This window comes from Peromyscus eremicus, unplaced genomic scaffold (assembly GCF_949786415.1).
Source record: "Peromyscus eremicus unplaced genomic scaffold, PerEre_H2_v1 PerEre#2#unplaced_46, whole genome shotgun sequence".
NCBI classification, from domain to species: Eukaryota; Metazoa; Chordata; class Mammalia; order Rodentia; family Cricetidae; genus Peromyscus; species Peromyscus eremicus.
Genome location: NW_026734297.1, coordinates 107,519 through 129,547, shown reverse-complemented (window position 1 = coordinate 129,547; position 22,029 = coordinate 107,519). Strand labels below are relative to the sequence as shown.

The 22,029-nt window shown below is 41.1% G+C and overlaps 1 long non-coding RNA gene across 1 annotated transcript; it reads right to left on the bottom strand.

The window, feature by feature from the left end:
* Window positions 1-12,649: 12,649 nt before the first annotated feature.
* LOC131901193 (uncharacterized) lies at window positions 12,650-18,790 on the bottom strand. The gene is made up of 4 exons (XR_009376431.1): window positions 18,755-18,790; window positions 18,147-18,223; window positions 13,849-13,947; window positions 12,650-12,889 (listed from the first exon to the last, which is right to left on the bottom strand). It is a non-coding gene; the product is annotated as an uncharacterized LOC131901193 (long non-coding RNA).
* Window positions 18,791-22,029: the final 3,239 nt, after the last annotated feature.

Genomic DNA, 22,029 nt, shown 5'->3' with positions numbered 1-22,029 from the left:
AAACACTAACTCGCCTTACAAGAAACACACTCGGCTTTTGAGAAAAGAGCACTCTTCTAATCTACTGTGTTTCCTATAGGGCGAGAACAGTGAGCTTGCTCAGAACAAAAGAACTGTGCTTCCTACACACAAGGGCCTTATCTAGTTCAACTCTGCTTAGGAAACTGTCAAGAACAGTAGCTTCTCTTCAGTCTAATACACTGTACTTGCTGGGAACAGACGCGAGTGCTATTTGAACTGTGTATGGCAATGGGAGAGCAATAGTGACTCTTCTTAGCAGAAAACAACTCTTGCTCGTAGGACCAGAAACTGCATGTGATTCAACTCCGTTTAGGGTTGGGAAACAAACACTAGCTTGCCTTGCAAGAAACACACTCTGTTTTTGAGAAAAGAGCACTGTTCTACTCTACTGTGTTTCCTATAGGGCCAGAAGAGTGAGCTTGCTCAGAACAAAAGAACTGTGCTTCTGACACACGGGCCATATCTAGTTCAACTCTGCTTAGGAAACTGACAAGAACAGGAGCTTCTCTTCAGTCCAATACACTGTACTGGCTGGGAACAGATGCGAGTGCTATTTGCACTGTGTATGGCGAATGGAGCACAAAAGTGACTTTTTTTTTTTTTTTTACCACAAAACAACTCTTGTTCATAGGACCAGAAACTGCATGTGATTGAAATCCTCTTCTTACTGGGAAACAAACACTAGCTCGCCTTTCAAGAAACACACTCTGATTTTGAGAAAAGAGCACTCTTCTACTCTACTGTGTTTCCTATAGGGCCAGAAGAGTGAGCTTGCTCAGAACAAAAGAACTGTGCTTCTGACACATGGGCCATATCTAGTTCAACTCTGCTTAGGAAACTGACAAAAACAGGAGCTTCTCTTCAGTCCAATACACTGTACTTGCTGGGAACAGATACGAGTGCTATTTGCACTGTGTATGGCAAATGGAGCGCAATAGTGACTCTTCTTACCAGAAAACAACTCATGCTTGTAGGACCAGAAACTGCATGTGATTCAACTCCATTTCTACTGGGAAACAAATACTAGCTCGCCGCACAAGAAACACACTCTGCTTTTGAGAAAAGAGCACTCTTCTACTCTACTGTGTTTCCTCTAGGGCCAGAACAGTGAGCTTGCTCAGAAAAATAAACTGTGCTTCCTAAACACACGGGCCATATCTACTTCAACTTTTTTTTTTTTAAAGATTTATTTTTATTTATTATGTATACAGTGTTCTGTCTGCATATACACCTGCAGGCCAGAAGAGGGCGCCAGATTTCATTATGGATGGTAGTGAGCCACCATGTGGTTGCTGGGAATTGAACTCAGGACCTCTGGAAGAACAGGCAGTGCTCTTAACCGCTGAGCCATCTCTCCAGCCCCCTACTTCAACTTTTTAGGAAACTGACAGGAAGAGGAGCTTCTCTTCAGTCCAATACACTGTACTTGCTGGGAACAGACACAAGTGCTACTTGCACTGTGTATGGCAATGGGAACGCAATAGTGACTCTTCTTAACAGAAAAGAGCTCTTGCTCGTAGGAACAGAAACTGCATGTGATTCAACTCCATTTAGGACTGGGAAACAAACGCTAGCTCGCCTTACAAGAAACACACTCTGCTTTTGAGAAAAGAGCACTCTTCTACTCTACTCTCTCCTGGGCTCTGATAGTCCCTGGTCTCCCTGAGGCTTCCTGGGCTCTGCCAGTCCCTGTTCCCCCTGCAGCGTCCTGGCCTCTGCCAGTCCATGGTCCACTGGCAGCGTCCTGGGCTCTGCTAGTCCCCAGTCCCTCCGCAGCGTCCCCGGTCCCCCCCTTAGCGTCCTGGGCTCTGCTAGTCCCCGGTCTCCCTGCAGCGTCCTTGCCTCTGCTAGTCCCCGGTCTCCCCGCAGCGTCCTGGGCCCCTCTAGTCCCCGGTCCCCCCGCAGCATCCTGGGCTCTGCTAGTCTCTGGTCCTCCACAGCATCCTGGGCTCTGCTAGTCCCCGATCCCCCCCGCAGCATCGCCGTTCCCCCCGCAGCTTCCTGGGCTCTGCCAGTCCCCGGTCCCCCCGCAGCGTCCTGGGCTCAGCTAGTCCCCGGTCTCCCCGCAGCGTCCTGGGCTCTGCTAGTCCACGGTCCCCCCCGCAGGGTCCTGTGCTCTGCTAGTCCCAGGTCCCCTGGAAGCATCCGGGCTCTGCTAGCCCCCGGCTCCCCCGCAGCGTCCTGGGCTCTGCTATTCCCCTGTCCCCCTGCAGCGTCGCTGGTCCCCCTGCAGCTTCCTGGGCTGTGCTAGTCCCTGGTCCCCCTGCAGCGTCCTGGGCTCTGCCAGTCCCCGGTCTCTCCCCAGCGTCCTTGGCTCTGCAAGTCCACGGTCTCCCCGCAATGTCCTGGGCTCTGCTAGTCCCCGGTCCCCCGCTCAGCATCCCGGGCTCTGCTAGCCCCCGGCTCCCCCGCAGCGTCCTGGGCTCTGCCAGTCCCCAGTCCCACCGCAGCGTCCTGGGCTATGTCAGTCCCCGGTCCCCCCGCAGTGTCCTGGGCTCTGCTAGTCCCCGGTCCCCCTGCAGCGTCGCCGGTCCCCCTGCAGCTTCCTGGGCTCTGCTAGTCCCTGGTCCCCCCGCAGCGTCCTGGGCTCTGCTAGTCCCCGGTCTCCCCGCAGTGTCCTGGGCTCTGCCAGTCCCTGGTCCCCCCGCAACGTCTTGGGCTCTGCCAGGCCCAGTCCCCCCGGAGCGTCCTGGGTTCTGCCAGTGCCCGGTCCACTTTCAGCGTCCCTGGTCCCTCCGCACGTTTGAGGAATGCCTTAATGGTCTAGAAACCACCGTCCAAACAATGTTACAGCAACCCTGAGAAAAGCAGGAGACTGTCCCAGAAATGGATCAATTTTAAGATGAGCGTAAGATTCAGGTGTGGGAAAACCTGGAGTAAATTTCCGCTTCTGGTTTCAAATGGGTATCTCTATTTCATCTTATATGGATTTTAGAGTAATCTGTCGTTTACTCATTTTTATTAAGTATCTTGGGTTTTGTTGTTGTTGAATAAACTATAAAAATGTAAGAGCATACCAATGCAATAAAATAGTCTATTGATGTGGTTTTATAGGGGTTGTCTACTTGACAGGATATAGACTCACCTGTGAGGCAAGCCTCTGCCAGGCCTGTAAGGGATTGTCTAGGTTATGTTAATTGAGAGGGAAGACTCACCCTAGGTGTGGAGGACTATTCCTTGGACTAAGCTCCTGGACTGTGTGGAAAGAAAGCTCTCTGAGCATGAACACTCATCTGTCTTCGACTCTGACTGAGGCCGCATCATGATGAACTGCTTCAAGCTCTGGCCTCCCGATTTCTCCACTGTGATAAACTGCACCCTCCAACTTTGAGAGCAGACAACCCTTTCTTCTTCTATTGGTACACTGTATCACAGGAACAGCAAAAGTCACTGAGTGAAGAGTGCCCCAAACCTCCAGAATGTTCATTTGAAGTCTCTTCATGTACTGTGTGCATAGATATATACACATCTGAGACATTTGAGGCTCCACTGCCCAACCTACATGGGGAATTAAAGGCCATGCCCCTGTCCTGGGACACAGTCCATGCAGCCTTTGGTATTCTTTACCCACCTAATATTTAATGAGAGTAAAGAGATGGAATTGCTTTTAAAAGAATGTCTTGTCTCAGCCACTGAGATGGCTTAGCAAAGAGGCTTGTCAACCAAACCTGATGCCCTGAGTTTGATTCTTTGAGACCCAGATGGTGGAAGGAGAGAACCGACTCCCGCAAATTGTCCTCTGGCCTCCACAAGCATGAACAACACATGCACATACACATAGAAAATAAATTAATATATAATATTTAAAAAATAAAATGTGTTTCATTCCATTCAGCATGAGATTGCAAAGAAACCCTACCTTCTCATGACCACGATGTATGAATCACAAAAGGTTTTTCAAAGTCTTTCAGAGAATGGGAGTCTATCCAGAGGCAGCACTTTCTTGTCCCACCAGATCCCTGAAAGGCGCATGCGCAGGCTGCATCACCGGGCTTGTTTCTACAGGCTGGGACGCCACAGCATACCCTGCTTCATGTTCCCTCTGCTTCTCCTCTGGCCTGGCAGAGAATTCCCATGCCGGCCTTCTTCAGCGGACTCAGTAAATCTTTTAGCATCTCAGGAAAGTTCTCCCAGGAGTACAGGATGGCTGCATGTGATGTGCTGCCTCCACGGCAGGGTTTGATCACAAAGCTGAATGCAGCTCTGGGCCTGGTTTGTATCTCAGTCATTAGAGGATACAGAAAACCACCATCCCACAGACCTTCGCCTGCCCTGAGAGCTGTGCCGCTTCTGACACCATCAGGATGCCAGATTCTACTGACTTTTCTTCATCCAGTGGCTTCATCCAGCCCAGTGCTTTGCACCAAAGGAAGGCAAAGAGTTACAATGATACACACCCCACCTGAGACTTAGCCACAGATTTGCCTGGAGATAAAGCCGGCTTCCCAGACATGGTCACTCATAATCTTCTTTTTTCTGTTTAGTGTGTCTTTCTTCAGGTCCCTATAGACCAATGTTAAAGGTTTTGATTAGCATGTGCTCCCCAAGACTCAGTCAGAAATGCTATAATAATATCCACCTTAGCTCTTTGGGGGCCACACTACCCCCAATCTTGACTTTTAAAGTACATGTAGTCCCAAGGGCTTTTAGCAAGAAAGTGGATTTAGGTAGGGTTCTATAATACAATGGCTAATCTTGGTGTCAATTTGACACACCTGGGAAGAGGAAATAACAATGGAGGAATTACCTCCAGATTAGCCTATGGCCATGTCTATAGGGCACTTCTTAATTGCTAATTGGTGTAAGAAAGCCCAACCTGACAGGGCTATACCACACCCCTAGGCCTTGGGTCCTGGGATATATAAAGAAGCCAGCTGACCTAGAGCCTGAGGGTAAGCCTGTCAGCAGCATTCCTCCACAGCTTCTGCTTCAGTTTTTGCCTCCAATTTCCTGTCCTGGCTTCCCTTGATGACGCACTGTAACCTGCAAGCAGCCAAATAAACTCTTTTCTTCCAAAATTGTGTTTGCTCAGTGTTTCGTCACAGCAACAGGAAACCAAATTAGGTCATAGGCTAATCTGGAAAAATGACCATGACATCTTAAACTTAAAAACTTTTAAAGGAGCATTGGATACAAGTCCTTGAAAAAACAAATGTATACATACACACATGTGTTCATGTGCTTCAATATAGGCACAAAGATAGAGCTCTCTGGAAACATATGATGTCACTGCATTGTTTTTTAATCTTGGTTTTTATAAGTCTGCACCTTCAGCTCTGCGCACAGAGGTTTTTGGAAAAGTTGTAGTGAGAGGAAGGGCGCACAAGCACATAATATCCTTTCATTATGAACCTAATTAATTTTAATCTTTATGAAAATCTAATAAAGAACTTCTCAGAAGACAGATGGAATAAATTTACATCAGATTTTTAATTTAATATCTAGTATTAATTCACTGAATTAATGTATATTTTACTCAGAATTTTATAACATTATCTAAATTATACAAGATTCAGTATGACAGGCATTTCCATCTGAACTGAACGTTCTTATAACACTGCTGAACGGTTTTTAAGCTACATTAAACAGAGACTCATTTTTTGAATGTAATAAACTTTCGTCACCACGAAGCTTGCCTCAGTGGGAGTTAGTAATGACGTAACAAACAGTATCAGGCTGTGTGTGTCCCATCCCCGCCCGTCCCATGTGCCGTGTGTGTGTGTGTGTGTGTGTGTGTGTGTGTGTGTGTGTGTGTCCCTGCCGGCTATGATGTAAAGACTGTCTCAACTGTCTCAACTGGTTTTTAAGCACCTAGCCTGACCCATGACCACAGAATTACATTGACCTCTGCCTGGACCTAGGAGTCAGTACAAACCGTTCTTTGTAGGAAACTCAATGACCTCAAATACAGTAAATTAATTTTAAAGAAAATATGTACATGCTGGTGCTAAAATACTTTATACGTGTTCACCAAATAGAGGAGAAAGTAAGTCAAGACACATTCAGCCAAGCAGATCCTAGATTTATGTTTTCTAATATGCAAATATAATTCTAGATAGAATTTTGTTACAACATTATTCTACACTTGGGGGACATCATGGAATTTGTCTAAAATGTTAAGACCATTAGCTCTTGTACAGTCACAATAGTTCTGGTTGATGTGATAAATACATTACAAGTGCAAATTAAGGGGGTGCAGATTAATTCCAGCTTACACTGCAAGCAGTATGGTCTGTCCTGGCAGAGAAGTCAGAGAAGCTAACTGGTCACATGACACCTGCAGACTGGAAGCAGAGAGACAGGAATGCATGCATTCAGTTGCTTCTCTTTTAGGTCACCCCGGGACCCTAGCTCATGGGTAGGTGCTGCCTACATTTAGGATGGGTCTTTCCACTTTAATTAACCTAATTTAAAACATTTCTCACAGACAGATCAGAGGTTTGTTTTCATGGTGACTCTGAATAGTATCAAAGGGAAGAAAGCGACCACCAGGTGGCAAATGGGTACTTGGCTGCAGTGATTATGAGCCCTGGGAATGAGACCTTTCTCTATTGTCCTGTGAAAAAGTGGACCTGGGGGTAGGGGTGTAGATAAATGTTGGTCTCTTATCTGGGAAGTAAAAGGCTGGGAATTTAAGGATTATTAGTATAAATAGGGAACATGAAGAGAGAAGACAGACGTCAGATTGATCTCTGCGGTTTGAGCATTCATAGAGATGTCATTCAAAAGAGACCATGCATTCACAAGGTCACAGGGCAGGAGCCACATGCCCCGGCTGGCCCCGAGGATGATCAGTCCTACCAGGAAAGGGAGGCAAGGCTGATTTCTCCTGTCTCCTGGAGGTCCAGATTCAGCACACAGGAAGCCATCACTTCCTCACCTGAAGGCCTGCTGCTCAGAAAGAAACCAGAGAATATTGTCACTAGGGGACCCAACCAAAGAGAGGAAAAGGAAGACACCATTCCCAGTGACTTCTAGCTTCTATTAGTCGTGGAAAGGAAAAAAAAAATTTAGCGAATGGTTGTAAAGAAGCTCCGTCTTTAAGGACAAATCTGCCACCCTGTGGCAGTGGAGAAAAATACACTTAAAAAACCCCCCTGCTTGGCATTTCAGCCTAACCTAGTGGAAGACCCACAGCATGAGATTTCAGGGTTATTATGCCATGTATGCTAAATATTACTTTGTATTTCTGTTGATTCATTTTGGAAACCTTAAGTCATCTTAGAAGGAGAGAACCAAACAGCCTGGTTCAAGGAAAGACGCTTGTCTTTGTCTTAAAGAATATTTATGTATATGTTTATGAATGTCAAGAATGTGTGATAATTTAGACTCAAAAAACAGAGAAAAATATATCCTTCTCAGTTGTTAACATGGTGTTTACACAGATAGCCAAGAAAATACTCTCACTTCTCTTTCATATTTGCTGTCCATCTTCGCAGAAAGCAGCCTTCTACCTAGAGAATTGCATCCCGCAGAGAATTCTCACCACAGTGGCATGTGTTGACTGTCTTATCAATAAACAGTGTACAGGGTGGTCCTTGACTTCACCATCAGGACAGAAGTCACCAGAGCACAGTGGAGAGTCACCAAGGGCACCGACTGCAGAGGCAGGCAGAGCCTGGAGGTATGGGGAGTGCACAGGACTTGGGGTGTCTTTCTGAGTGGAAATAGCCTTGCCAAGAAAATGAGGTGGACATCTGGATTCCATAAATTTTAAAGGATTAAATACGATGATTTAGCTTAATGACTGTCACAAATTATGAAAAGAGTGGTGGCCAGTGGGTACGGGATATCCAAAGACACTAGGAAATAATTTTTAAATTTTGTAGAGTGGAGTAATAACATACTAGATATGCAGAATAAGTGATCTTGATCTTTGCAAGTGGCTGATCTCTGAGTTTTAGGCCAGTCTGGTCTAGAGACCCAGTTTCAGAAGAGCCAAGCTTAGGCAGTGAAGGACAGAAAGCCAGGAAAGATTTCAATTGAACAAGTGGGTCATGTTCCAGCTCCAGTAAGCAGCAGATCTTGGCAGATTTGGCCATGTGGTTCTGGCTTTAGAGTTAAGGATAGAAGAAATGGCATGTGTCAGGATGTCCCTGAATGGAGGCCTAGGAGAGAGGCCATTGTGTGAAGCTGGGAAGTTGAAGCCTGGATTTCCTTGGAGAACCCAATGTTAGAGATGCCAGTGTCATGGGATACCTGCAGAGGAGAGCTGCTGATGGAGAATGGAACCAGCTCAGGAGAGAGAGAAATGTGTTGCACTCAACAAAGTTGAACAGAGTTGGGCATCTGAAGAACTTTCTAACATCATACATTGAAATGCAGCATTTGGAGTTTGTCTGGCTGATTTTCAGTCTTGCTTTGATCCAGTTTTCCTCACTATGCTCCCTTCACTACATTTTGGAATGTTAATGTACATCCTGTGCTATTATATGTTGGAAGTATGTGATCTGGTTGTTTTATTTTGATTTTATAGGGGATTACATTTAAGAGACTTATGAATTTCAGAAAAGTCCTTGAACTTTGGACTTTAAAACATTGTTGAGATTGTGATAGACAATGGAGACTTTTGAAGTTGACTGTATTCATTTTGCATTATGATATTTTTACAAGTTTATGAGTACAGGGGAGTGGAATGTGGTAGTTTGAATGTAACTGACCCCCATAGTTTCATAGGGAGTGACTATTAGGAGGTGTGGTTTAGTTGGAGCGGACATGACCTTTTTTGAGCAAATGTGTCACTGTGAGTGTGGGCTTTGAGGTTTCCCATGCTCAGGACATCACTGAGTGTCTTAGTTGACTTCCCACTGCCTGCAAGATATAGGAGGCTCAGCTACTGCTCCAGCACCATGTCTGTCTGCATGCTGCCATGCTCCCCATCATGATGATAATGGAGTGAACTTCTGAAAGTGTAAGTGAGCTCCATCAATTAAATGTTGTCCTTCTAAGAGTTGCTGTGGTCATGGTGTCTCTTTACTTTACAGCAGTGGAAACCCTAACTAAGGCAAATATGCATGAGGGTGAGGTCTAAAGTGCCATGGACATGCTAGGATGCTGGAGATGCAAGGAATGTGAGATGTATGTAAGCACGCTCACATTTAAAAAGTGGAATGATCCAGCTGGGATCTCCCACTCACCCAAGCTCTCTTTCCCTCGACCCTCGCCCTTCACTACCCCCACTCATGTCCAGGCTGTTCATGTAGATCTCATTCCATTTCTCTGTCATTGGGCGATCCCTGTGTCTTTCTTGGGGTCCTGTTTTCCAGGTAGCCTGCCTGGTGATGTGAGTAGCAGTCCAGTCATTCTTGTTCCACATCTAGTATCCTGTTATGAGTGAGTACATACCATGTTTGTCTTTCTGAGTCTGGGATACCTCACTCAGGATGATTTTTCTAGATCCATCCATTTGTCTGCAAACCTCATGATGTCATTGTTTTTCTCTGCTGAGTAGTATTCCATTGTGTATATGTACCACATTTTGTTTATCCATTCTTCAGTTGAAGGGCATCTAGGTTGTTTCCATGTTCTGGCTATTACAAACAATGCTGATATGAACATAGCTGAACAAGTGCTCTTGTGGTGTGGTTGAGCATTCCTTGGGTATATGCCCAAGAGTGGTATAGCTGGATCTTGGGGGAGATGGATTCCCAAATTTCTAAGAAAGCACCATATTGATTTCCAAAGTGGTTGTACAAGCTTGCATTCCCATCAGCAGTGGAGGAGAGTTCCCCTAGCTCCACATCCTCTCCAGCATAACCATGGTAAATGAAGACCACATGAGAATAGGAAGAAACAAAGTGCTAGAGAGGCCCACAGAAATCCACAAAGATACCCCCACAACAGACTGCTGGCAATGGTTGAGAGACACTCCGAATTGACCTACTCTGGTGATGGGATGGCCAAACACCCTAATTGTCGTGCTAGAAACCTCATCCAACTACTGAGGGATCTGGATGCAGAGATCCATGACTAGGCCCCAGATGGATCTCTGGGAGTCCAATTATCAAGAATGAGGAGGGTTTATATGAGAGAGAATTGTTGAGACCAAGGTCGGATAAAGCACAGAGACAAATAGCCAAACAAACGGAAACACATGAAATATGAACCAATGGCTGAGGGGTCACCAACTGGATCAGGCCCTCTGAGTGGGTGAGACAGTTGATTGGCCTGATCTGTTTGGGAGGCATCCAGGCAGTGGCACTGGGTCCTGTGCTCATTGCATGAGTCGGCTGTTTGAAACCTGGGGCCTATGCAGGGTCGCTTGGCTCGGCCTGGGAGGAGGGGACTGGACCTACCTGGACTGAGTCCACCAGGTTGATCTCAGTCTGTGGGGAAGGCTTTGCCCTGGAGGAGATTGGAATGGGGGGTGGGCTGGGGGGAAAGTGAGGAGGGCGGGAGGGGGGAGAACAAGGGAATCTGTGCCTGTATGTAGAACTTAATTGTATTGCAAAATAAAAATTAAAAAAAAAAGTGGAATGAGCCTGAGAGAGGCCAGATGTACTGCAGGAGTTAAGGCTGAAAAGGGCCTCTCTATGTCCTTTGGAGTTCATTTCTTGTAATCATATTCCCCACTTTCTTGTGCTGGAGCTGCAAGCTTTGGTATTTTTCTCACTTGTATTTGGTCTCGCTCTTTTTAAGATTTTTGTGTACCATTACCTACACTTTCCTTTTAGAATGCTGGTCTTTAATTTGTGACTTTGTATGTTTAAAGACTCAATATTCATTCTGATTTTGCAAAGGATTAAAGCTTTGAGACTCAGAAGAGCCTTTGGATTTCAGACTTTTGTACATTGTTTGAATTGTGAATCATATGGGGACATTCCAAGTTGCACTAAATGCAGTTTACATTATGAGAAATTCATGAGCCTTATGTATGGAATATTCTTATTTATTTGTGAAGTGTCTTCCAGAGAGCCATCCAATAAATTCCTTCCCCAAAAATAGAGGTGTATTTTTTTTTAAAAAGTTGTGGGATCTTTAAAAGTTAAGGAATGCCCTGTACAGTAGATCACTAGAGCCACCCCTTTGAGGGATTATCCTCAATCTTTAGTTTCAGAAGTACTCAGCTAGGTCAAACATAACCGGAACATCTGCCGCCTCACAGTTCAGCCACCTTCCACTGATTTCCTACACCATGCCTTCTTCATTCACATGGACTTAAACTCTCTAAAGTGATGTGCCAAAACCATGCTTTGTTTCTCAAATGGTGTTTGTCTCATGACTTAAAGAAGTAATATAGTATCATGGAACAGACAACATTTCATAGTAAATTTTCTTTCTCCTCCTGTCCTTTTCACCAATGAAAGAATGAATTCTACTGAGCAAATATTGTCCAAAATAAATTCCCATCAGGGCTTGGTTCTGAGGCTTAAAGTATCTTAAAAACAAATATTGACATATCACATATATTTTTTCACATATAAGATTGTTTTTGAAACAGAAAATTCCTGCATTTATATTTATCTCAAACTATAAATAATGACAGAGAAAAGTGTTCCAATGCAGCAGTTTAACTAAAGCAGTGCTTCAGTCTTGATGGACAGGGAAGGAGCTTGGCCCTGTCTCAACTTGGCATATCATGCTTTGTTGACTCCCATGGGAAGCTTCATCCTTTCTGAGGAGTGGGTTGGGGAATAGAAATGAGGTTGGGGAGGGAATAGGATGAGAGAGGAAGGGGTGTGTGTGGGAACTGTGGTTGGTATGTAAAATAAACAAAAAATTTAATGAAAAAAAAAGCAAAAAACAAAGTAACAAGAGAGGAACCAATATTTGCTGATTGCCTTGCATGGGACACTCAACAGTCAACAGAAAAGGCTTCAGTAGGTTTTATTTTACCCAGAATCACTGGAATGGCAGTAAAAAAGACATTGCAAAAGCAATTGGGATAGCTACTATACATAAAAGGAAGAAGTATCAGAAAGGGTGTGAGAAATTGTAACCTTTGTGCATTGCTGATAGGTATGGAGAGTGATGTAGGAGCTGGGGGATACAGTATGGCGCCTCCTCACAAACCTAAATGGCGAATTACCATATGATTTTTTTATACATATTTATATTTACTTCACATCTATATTTATTCCCCAAAGAATTTCATGTCAGGCCTCAGATACTCATGTACTTCTGAGAAAACACACCTCTGCATTGCTCATTATAATTGAAAGATACCAAGAAGAAATCCATTCAGGGTAAAAGAATAAACAATGGATAAACTAAAAAAACTAAAACAGTGCTCATTTACATAAAGAAGGTATGGATGAACCGTCAATGACCATCATCAAATACTGTATAGCTGCATGAGTAAGTATAAGAGCTAAAGGGAAATATAGCAATCAAATGGACTCAAACAACTTTGAATGGGTAATTAAATTATTATTTAATTATTATTAATTATTAATTATTCAATAACTTTGTACATTCAAAAATGATATCTTCTAAAAATATATTGCAAAGCACATAAACATATATACATATAAACATATATACATATAAACATATATACATATATACATATATACACATATACATGAACTATTTACATCAAGGGAAGGAAGGTAAATATAAAATAAACACTGAAGATAGTATAACATATTAACATAATATAACATAATCTAATAAAACAAGATAAACATATGGAAATAAAAACAAGATAATATAATAGTGTAATATAGTATAACATAATAAAACAAAATAAATAGGTGAAAATAACACTGAAGATTATGTAATATAATACTATATTATTCTAAAACATAAAATAAAAATGTGCTTTTTTTGAAGCAATTATTGGAGAAGAGACAGATTTTCTCCTGAGTTGTCTTATTGTGGATGGTCGGAGAAGTTGTCAGGCAATTGTCGTAGGCTTGTCCAAGTTCTAGGATGAGAATAATTCATTTTAAATGCACAGTGTTCTCTTCTGCTTTATAAACTATATGGTGAAAAGAGCTAGTTAGAGCATTCATAAAATGCATTTCTAGAACATGTGTGCCAACAGAGACGTTTTTGTAAAGTTCACCTTTCATCCATCGTGAACATTCCATTGAATACTTCACTTTCGTAACAGATCTATATGCTCCATGACATTTGTGAACCTTAATGCGAACACCTAACTCTAACCTTAATTCTACTCTAACTATATAACAGGAAGCCTAATCATAAAACTCAACCGAGCCTTAAAGTCTAAATTGGAAACTAACTCTAGTATGTAACAACAGTGAGGAAAACATGGAAAATGGTTAGGAATACCTTTCTTCTTATGAATGAAACCTTTGTGTTAGAAATCGATTTATGTTCTTTTTACATTTTCAACACCATACTATTCCTTTTCTAAAGAATTTATTCTCTCCCTGACCACCAGACACACTGCCCTATTTTCCTCCTTTATGTCCAGTATTTGAAACTCTTCATATTCTTTAGCTCCCAGCTTTCTCTCTTCAGCTTTATTTCCTAATATTCCTGAACTTTTAAAATGTGACCAAAACATACACACACACATTCTAGATATCTGTCTATCTATCTATCTATCTATCTATCTATCTATCTATCTGTCTATCTATCTATCTATCTATCTATCTATCTTACTATCTATATCTATATAATCTATCTAAATAACTATATATGTATATATATATATATATATATATATATATATATGCGATTGATGACAATCTTGATTTAGCCAGTTGTTGACTCATGAGATAATCATTCCATTGACAGTTAACTCTTTTTATCCCCCATGCTGCACTGAAATACTTATACTCCTGAGCTGGAAAACTGAGTATATATTTTAGATAAACATTCTTTCTAATACATTTAAAAAAATATAACTCTTACCATCACTTTTTTATGTTTTCTCTTCTATTTCTTGTAGTGGGAAGAAGAGCTCCATTTTTTGGTGAAACATGCACAAAAGCATGCTCTTATAGCATCAATCTGTAAGAGATTATGTAAATTAAGGAGTTTTTAAACTGAAAATTAAAACAATGTCACCCAAGATTTGAACCATCCATTCAACTAAAAAGGGCAACTATGGCTGATTGCATATTTTACATACATTCACAATTTTAGAATAAGTTACAATAGTATGAGAATTAAGTACTAGGACTCCTTCAGAAAGGGAGGGACTCTGAGTTCTAGGCTTAGGCTACCTCTGATGTTCCAGAAACTCCAGAACCAGATGAAAGATTCTGACTTCCCTTTAGGGCCACATAAGATACCCATGAACTTTGTCCTGGGGCCTGACTTGCATGATCTCCTACAACAACATAAGGCCCAGGGATTTTCCTCTAGAATCCCAGGCAGTATGACTTCCTACACCAAGTGAGGGACCCTGCCTTCTAGATGTTAGGCCCACTGATGAACTAGGCAAACTCCATGACCAGTTGAGAGGCTCTCACTGCTTTGATTCAACCTATGTATTCTGCTCGGGACCATTCCCACACGTGGCTAGGTTTCACCTGCCAGGCACCACCTGTATTGACACATGAACCCTGCTCTAGGCTTAAACAGAGGCTGACTCCCAGAAGAAGGATATCCTTCAAATCACAAACATATTTAAAAATCTCCTTTGAATGTAATTCTAAAATCTAAAAGAAATGGATGTATTTCTAGATTCATTGTATGTAATGAAATTAAGTCAGGAGGAATGAGATATATATATGCACTATTGAGATTGAAGAAGGAACAAAATACTTTTCAACTAAAAACTGACCAGGACCAGATGGAGTATTTGAAGAATTTTACTGAATACCAAAGAAAAATGAATATCATTGCTACTCAGATCATTTCATGAAATAGTAAAACAAAGGATTTCTCCAAAATTTTTATGATGCCAGTAATACCTTGATACCCAAACAAGAGAAAGATTCATATGAAAAGAATTAAAACCACAGACTGATTTTCATGATGAGAACAGATACAAAACTTCTAAATGTGAGATTGACAAGCTGGGGTTTGAGAAGTGCCCCAGCATTGACAAGCAATGCCTATTCTTCCAGAGGACCCACTTTCAATGCCCAGCATCCACACCATATCTCACAGCTATCTGTAACACCAGTTCCAGGGAATTGGATGCTCTTTTCTGGCCTCTGAGTATACCAAGCACACATATCATGCACAAGAATACATGTAGGCAAATAACCATATATATAAAATTAAAAATGATATTGGCAAAGAGAATTTAAGACCATAACAAAAAGATTATCCATGATGGCCCTTTTGGTTTCATCCAAGAATGCAGGGTAAGAAAAATGTATGTAAATCAATCAATACAACAAATCAAATAAATGGAATAAAGAAATTCACATGATCATCCCAATATATGCATGAACGACCACTAACACAATTGAACATTTGGACCTTAATGATAAAAGTCAGGAGAGGCTAGGTATGGGTAGAGAATATGTCACAATTATACAAGCAATAAACAACAAGCCTACCATCTACATATTCTAAAATGGAGAAAAAATATTAATCTAACCATAATGATGAGAAAAAAAGGCAATCATTGTTCACTGTCTCTATTCTTTTTAATAAAGAGCTGAAGTTCTAGACAGACCCAATAAGGTAAGAAGGATATTAAAGCATACAAAGTGTGAGAGAACTCAGAATGCCCCTACTTAAGGATGGTAGGATTTTATCAGCTGTAAAAGGGTTGAGGCTCCACAAAAAGTCTTACAGCTGATAAACACTACAACAAATTAGCATTTCACAAATTTAACACCAAAATCAGTGATAACAAACTGAATAAAAAAATCAATGAAAGAATCCCACTCACCTGCCCTAGGATATAGAATCAACCTTGATAGCCATCAGCAGATGAATGGATAAGGAAAATGTGGTATATACACACAATGGAATATTACTCAATAAAGAAAAATAAAATAGTAAAAATTGCAAGTAAATTAATAGAACTAGAAGAAGTTTTACTCAATGAGGACAGCTAGAATTAAAAAAGCAAATGTGATATGCTGCCCTCATGTGTAGATATTAGACTTTTGTATGTTCAAATAGGATTACACGAGGAAACCTAGAAATTAGACGTGGTCTATTGTAGATGGACCCATTGAAAGGGAGATAGTAAAATATATGTAAAATTAAGTCAGAGAAGGAGAATACTGGATGTTGACAGTTTCAATCATGGAAGGATTGGAGGATAAAGGACAGAATGATGAGTGCCAAATAAAAATGAAGGTCTATGAATAAAGCCTTATAGGAACCAAGATCTTGCAAATTAAGTAAAATATAATTTAAGGGGAGGTAGAACACAGGTGACAAGAAATAACACTGGAGCAATAAGTACTCTGGGCTAAGGTTTAAATGGCAATGAAGGTAGAAGAGTAAGTCAGAGCAGGGACTAAGGTGTAACTGAACATAAACTAAGGCTGTATGAAGGCTTGTGGAAGCGACTAGTTGGTCAAATAGTTTAAAAGACATACTAAAAAGAGTTAGTTCAGAGGTACCTGGAATGTGTTGACTTATCTCATAAGACATGAGATTTACATTGAAACTCCAAAACAAGGGACAGCATACCTCCCTTTGAGTTGTCTGTCAAGTAGGCCTCCATGTCATCCCAAATAACAATCTATTTCTACACATTCTGGTTGTTTGTCATAACTAAATGGTAAGACTCTTTGTTGAAGATACCACACAGTCTGGTTGCAGGGCATTTAGAATTCAATCCTTAGCAGACAAGGAATTTCTGCCTTTCATCATAATAAAAGTTGTAATTCCAGCCACTGGTCATGAAATACATCAAGAGTCTATCCAGTCTTGGACCTTTCCTATGACAACAGTGACCAGCCAGGCAAGCTGTCCACAATGGTTGTGTGGTAGTTATGTAAATAACCAACCTTGTTAGGAATGGATGGGAGACCTGCACCAAGCAATGGATTAAATGTCTGATGCTGTAAACCTTGTCAAAAGCTTATGTCTGGAATAGTCATAAGGTAGTTCAGGAGAATCAACTAGTGCTATTATTATTTACATTTATACTCATAGGTTTGTTCTGCTCTCATTGTTGGTCATATGATATTTTTTTCAGAGGGTAATGGTTAATGTTAATATTAACTAGTTAACATGATAAGGATAAGCCAGTGTGAAGGTTCATCTGCAGATGGGTCATTTGCATTGACCTTCCACTACTGAAAGCTCAAGAAACAATGAGGAAGAACGGTCTGAAAACAATGTAAGAGTTTGAAGTACACTGAAATGTTCTTTTGGGGACATGGCATAACAGATGCACAGATCAACTCAGAACAGTTGTGTCTTACACTAGACTTTCACAAGCTCAAGCCAGTCAAGATGCCAGCATGAGTGAGGAAACATCTCTCAAGGCCCCAGCACTAGATGAGGAGCAATTGGCCATGGCTGGTTGTGAAAGGAGGAGATTAATTTATCTGTGGGCTGTGGCTTAGGACAGATTGCTCATGTCCCAGAAAGTGTCTTCACACACATTCACAGATGGTCAGCCCTACTTGGACTCAGTGGGCTATTAATAGTAATTTTAAGAGCCAGGCAGTGGTGGCACACACCTTTAATCCCAGCACTCAGGAGGCAGAGACAGGCGGATCTCTGTGAGTTCAAGGCCAGCCTGGTTTACAGAGCAAGTTCCAGGATAGGTGCAAAGCTACACAGAGAAACACTGTCTCAGAAAACAAAAACAAAAGTTAATTTTAGGAGACATTAAGCAAAGAAGAGGAAGAAGAGGAAGAAGTGAGTTCCAGGAAAGGTGCAAAGATACACAGAAAAACACTATCTCAGAAAACAAAAACAAAAACAAAAACAAAAGTAAATTTTAAGAGACATTAAGCAAAGAAGAAGAAGAGGAAGAAGAAGAAGAAGAGGAAGAGGAAGAGAAAGAAGAAGAAGAAGAAGAAGAAGAAGAAGAAGAAGAAGAAGAAGAAGAAGAAGAAGAAGAAGAAGAAGAATGATGAGTTCCATCAGCACAAGATGGAAGGAATCAGTGGTGAATGTAGTTTCAAAGAATAAATAATAAGAATACTTAAAAAAACAAACGTTTACATTCTATGTATTAATTCTAGAAGACATACTAAATTTAACCTTATTTGGCCTATGGAACATTACTGTGGAAACAGCATAAATGTGCAATGTAAACTGAAGTATATACTTACAAATGGCCGCTTATTTTTTCTAGCACTGTGCTGCCTCTGCTCTTCTGAGGCATGCTCTTGGTCTTCCATGACAGATGCTGTTAAGAAGTGCACATATTTCACTAAGCAAAGTACAATGAACATTTAGGGGAAAAGCTGTCCATTGCTATAATGAATTACATTAGGGATGAGAAAATATTTATTTTCATTTTCCCAAGCAAAAGTTTGAATTAAGTATAAACTGCAGTGGAAACATTTAACTTCTCTTTTCTGCTTAATAAAGGATCTCTCTCCAAAACATGTGTCTGGGTGTGGTTTTTCTCTGAGCAGAGGTTTAGGAAGCAGCCCCCACTCTATGAGAGTTCCCTTCACTTATATATTCAGATTGATCTCATATATTTCTGAAGATAAAGCAAATGAAATATGGACACCTGAGAGGTGGGAGCAAGGACTCCGTATTTGACAAACAAAATCTTATCTGTTGCTCAGATTTGATAATGTGTGTGTTACTACCATTCTACTAATCCTTTTGTTTCCTATATGTGTAGTTGTCTGTCTATTACAGATAGTGTTCTGTTCTATACACAATCATTCTATAGAATAAGTATATTTCAAAATGTAGTACTTACTTCTCTCCTGATGCATTATTACATGTTTTTCTGCACCGTTGTCCATATTGGATGAGTCAGGAGCTTTTGTAGACGATTCCTGGGGTACGTTAGGGTCACACACACTCTATCAACAGCAGTATTGGTAACATATGTTAGAAAGTTCTTATTTGATTTCTAAGAACATACTTGAATTCTTAATTTTATTGAAATTCTATGTAGTATATATTGAAGACAAAGACATTTTAATAGCAAATCTATTGTGCACAGTAAAGTTTAAATCTATCCTTCATTTTTCATGGCACTTCACTATGTAAGAAGTACAAAGAAAAAAGGAAACACATTCAGAGGATTTGACCTGATGTACAATATTATCAAAATAAAAGCAACTACTTTTATGTAAGAACTGTTAACGCTATTTATATTCCCAAATGAATTTGGAGGACATTTATAAAATAAAGAATTGCCTACCCTATTATCAGGAAAATTTCTTTGGACAGTGTGGTACTTTGAATGCAAATGGGCCCCATAAGCTTATAGGAAGTGTCACTATTGGCGGTGGTGTGACCTTGTTGGGGGAAGTTTGTCTCTGTGGGGGCCATTTGAGGTCTCCTGTGCTCAAGTTACACCCAGAGTAGACACAGGCTCTTTTACTGCTTGCTGATCAGGATGAGAACTCTCAGCTCCTTATCCAGGACCATGTCTGCCTGCATGCTGCTATGTCCCACCATGATGATGGTGGACAAAACCTGTGAAACAGGAATCCATCCCAATGAAATGGTTCCCTAATAGGAGTAGCCATGGTCATGATATCTCTTCCCAGCAATAGAAACCATATCTAATACAAACAGTATTGATTTCTATTCTCCTATTTGTCTCCCTTTAATTTTGTTCTCCTGATTTATTGCTCCAGCTAATAGATTGAGCACAGCATAGAAAAGGATTCAAGATGATAGACTAACCTGTCTCTTATCACCTCAATGCACTCATGTTTTCTTCCATTGAGGATGATGTTGGCTCTGAGTTTCTCCTTATATAATTGTTATGGTGTTGAGGTATTGTCCTCCTTGTCTTACACTCTCTGGACTGTTATCACGATGGTATATTGGATTTTGGCAAGGGCCTTATCTACATGTATTGAGAAGTTTAGGTGACTTTTTGTCTAAGTCTGTTTCTGTGCTTTGTTAAATCTGTTGACTTGTGTATTTCAAACCATCTCTGCATCTCTGAGATAAAAAACAAGTTGTTCATGGTGGATCATTGTACCTAGAGTTTTCCTGCCTGGCCCACAGTCAGGACAAATCTCTCTCACCTGCCAGTCCTACAGATGCTAAGACCCAACCAAGTAAACACAGAGACTTATGTTGCTTACAAACTGTATGGCTTTACCAGGCTTCTTGCTAACTGTTCTTCCAGCTTAAATTAATCCATTTCTATAAATCTATACCTTGCTACGTGGCTCGTGGCTTACTGGCATCTTCACATGCTGTTTGTCATTGTGGCAGCTGGCAGTGTCTCTGACTCAGCCTTCCACTTCCCAGCTTTATTCTCCTCCTTGTCTCGCCTGTACTTCCTCCTGCCTGACTACTGGCCAATCAGTGTTTTATTTACCAACCAATCAGAGCAACACATTTGCCATACAGAACATCCCACAGCAGACCATCTTTTTGGGGTGTGTCTAGTTTAGCTTTGAAAGTTATTTTATTGAGTATTTTTGAATCTCTGTTCAAAGGCTCTTGTAAATTCTGTTGGTTGCTCTCCTGATCTGTAATATCCAGGGCTTAATATCACAGCATATAGTAAATATTCACTACATGTGAATTACAACTTTTTGGTTTTATTTTAAATTTATTTATTTATTTCACATCCCAACCACAGCTTTCCACCCCACCTCTACTTCCTGTGTCTCTCCCTACACTGTCCCCCATGCACTACTCAGTTTCTATTCATAAAAAGGCAGGCTTCCCATGAATTTCAACAAAACATGGCATCACAAGTTCCAGTAAGACTAAACACAAATGCTTGCTTTAAGGCTGGGCAAGGGACCCAAGTATGAAGAATAGATCCCTAAAGCCAGCAAAACAATTAGAGAAAACTTCTGCTTTCACTTTTAAGAGTACTACAAGAAGGAAGATCTACCCAACTGCCACATATATGCAGAGGGCCTAGGTCAGTCCGTGAAGGCACTCTGGATGTCATTTCAATCTCAATGAGCTCCTATGAGCCCAGGTTAGTTGAATCTGCGGGTTTTCATGTGATGTCCTTTACCCCTCTGACTCCTCTAATCCTTAATCCCATTCTTCAGCAGGATTCCCCCAGGCTAGGCCTAAATTTTGGCTGCAGGTCTCTGTATCTGTTTCCTTCAGGTGTTGGGTGAAGCCTGTCTGATGACAATTGAGCTAGGGCACAATCAAGTTTGTATTCTGGTTCTGGGTACCTCACTCAGGATGTTTTTTTCCAGTTCCACACATTTGCCTGAAAATTTCTTTCCTTTTTCTTTTTTTGGTTTGATTTTGGTTTTTGTTTGTTTTCGATTCTTTTATTTATTTATTTGTTTGTTTGTTTGTTTTACATCCTAACCACAATTTCTGCCCTCTCTTCACCTGCCTTTCAGTCCCTCACCTCCATTCACTTTCTGTTCCCACCCCCCATCAACTCCTCCTCCCTTTTGTTTAAGAAAGGGCAAATTTTCCATGAGTATCAACAAAGCATTGCATATCAACATGGCATGTCAGTTTAATGATGTCATTTTTTTAACAGATGAGTAATACTCCATTATGTAAGTGTACCACATTTTCTATATCCTTTCTTGTGTTGTTGGACATCTAGCTTGTATTGAGGTCTGGTCTGTTATGAAAAAAGTAACTCTGATCACAGATGTGTAAGAGTCCTTGTGGTACGATTAAGCGTACCTTGGTATATACCCAAGATTGTTACAGCTGTGTCTAGAGGTAGATGGATTCTCAATTTTGAGACATTATTGAGCTAATAGACATTATGACTCACATGGACCCAACAGAGCTCCTGAGACCATTTCATCCAAACATAAATGAAGACATTTCTCAGCACCTCATGGAACACTCTCCAAATTGACAACATATTCAGTCACAAAGCAAGTTTTGTCAGATACAAATAAATTGAAACACACTCCCTGCATCCTATCAAACTGCATGGATTAAAGTTGAATTTCAACAACAACAGAAACAACAGAAAGTCTAAAAATTCATGGAAACAGAACAACTCTCTAGTGAATTACCACTGGGTCAAGGCAGTGATAAGAAAGAAATTAAAGACTT